The sequence below is a fragment of the Lathyrus oleraceus genome, chromosome 5 (assembly GCF_024323335.1).
Source record: "Lathyrus oleraceus cultivar Zhongwan6 chromosome 5, CAAS_Psat_ZW6_1.0, whole genome shotgun sequence".
NCBI lineage: Eukaryota > Viridiplantae > Streptophyta > Magnoliopsida > Fabales > Fabaceae > Lathyrus > Lathyrus oleraceus.
This window is the reverse complement of record NC_066583.1, coordinates 437,027,575-437,029,768: the sequence shown is the minus strand read 5'-3', so window position 1 is coordinate 437,029,768 and position 2,194 is coordinate 437,027,575.

The window sequence follows — 2,194 nt, the reverse complement described above, 5'->3', positions numbered from 1 at the left end:
CTAACCCAAGCCAAAACTCTTGTGCAAACATTAACACTTGTTTTCAAACATTAGAAACCTAAGCATTATGCTTTTGATTTTCAAACTCTCTTTTCATAACACTTATTTTGAATTGAATCTTTAAGTCAACTTTGACCATATTTTGTAAATACTTTTCATTGGTAAATATAACCCATTCAAATGCTTTTGTTTGTGGTTTCAACGGCCACTTTCTTATCAAAAACTTTTTCATAACCAATAGCTATTAGGTTTGAGTTATCCTTGAGGTAGATATAATACTCACCTATATCCTTAGTGATGGGTAATGAGTCTTCCATGCTTATTACAGGGTTAACCCCTCACTAGCATGTTGAAGTTATCCTCACATGGTGGATTTGTGGTTTTAGGTTGAGTTTTCTCCCTTGGATAACAAAAGACCTTAAGGCTTTTGGACCAATCAATTCACCAACTTGTTTTTTGAGATTTTTACCCCGAACTACGAAGTTTTGATCCTAATCGTTTTTAAGATGGTACGTAGAAGTGGGTTTATCCATTCAAATACAAAATTGTAAATAACTTGTATATTCTCTTCTCATCTCCCCAATCATGTTTGCACAATTTTTTTTCCCACAAATTACCAACCTTACAACAAGTGTGAAAAGGGCTCCCTAGGATTACCTAGGATGTTTTGGGTGCTTAAAACCTTCCCATTGCATAACCAACCCCCTTACCCCGATCTCTTTCATTTTTATTAGTTTTTGATTCAATAAAACTTCTCGGTTTTTGTTCGCTTTCTAACCTTTCCTTTGGATAAATAGAAGTGCGGTGGCGACTCGACTTGTATGGTTTACTTTTGATTTAGTCAATAAATCTAAAGGTAACAAATACCCCGCTACAGTTGAGGTTGTAAAACCTGCAACTGGTGGCGTTTTCAGGCCTTCTCACCGGAGAAGACGGTGGTTTCCACCACCGTCCCCACGCGTCTAAACCTTGGCCCTTGGATGATGATCTCTAGATCTAATCTTGGTTGTTGAATGATATGACTTATTTTAATGCATGATGCCACGCTGTTCACTAACACTCACCAAAAAATATGATCTGACGCCTCAGGATTTTTCTCTTTTATTAATTTCTGTTTTAATTTCTTTTATTCCATTTTATTTTAAAAATTCATAACTTCTTTATTTGGAATCACAAAAATATGGGACCAATTGCAAAATATTTCTCTTAAATTCTAGTTTCATAAAATGATTTTTAATGATTTTTGTGATTCCATTTAATATTTTTTTTGTGAATCATTTCATTTCTGGTTGTTTTTAATTCATTCAAAATACTTTTTGATATTCAAAAATGCCAAAAATATTTTCTTAACATCTTTGGATGATGATGAATATATGAAAAATATTCTCATTAATTTCTTAATTGATTTGATATTTATTTGATATTTTAGTTCAATTATGTTATTTTTCTTCATTTTTAATTGTTTAAAATTAGTTTCTGTTTTCAAAAAATGCTGAGAAAATTTGTCAAACTTTTTTTGACCATGTTAGATTTATGATGATCCAATTGGACTTATCCAAATTGATTTGAATTGGATTTGAAGTTTGACCTTTATTTCTTCATTTTATTTTATGCATTATTTTAATTCCAAAAAATACCAAAAATATATTTGACTTTTCTTGACTTCTAATCTTCATTTTCACTTCTGTTTACCATTGATTGATGTTGATTCCATTCATGTTTGATCAATGTGTTTTGGTTATGTCATTTGAATTTCAACTTTGTACATTCCATTTCCATCTTCATCTTCTTCTTTTTCTTTTGACCAATGAGTTGATGATTTGTGGTTAGCCTTGACATATGAGAGGCTTAACCTTCTTTGATCCAAATCAAATTCATCTTGATCAAAGATCAAGTGAATTGCTTTGTGTCCAAGATAGGTTGCTTCTAGGTCAAGCAAAAAACCTAACAATCCATACAAGGTCATTCTTCTTTTCTTTTGGCATGGCAAGTTGTAGGAGCTTGGCTTACTAGTCATGGTCTCTAACTTGTGTTTATTTGCCTATAGTTTTATTGACCAGCCTCAGATAGGTGTGACTACTACATTAGTCCACTTACGATTGCTTACCATAGCGCTAAATTGCCTTATGGAACACTAACACTAACTACTAATTACTAACTTTTAATTCAAGCATTTAATCCTTGCAATTTACTT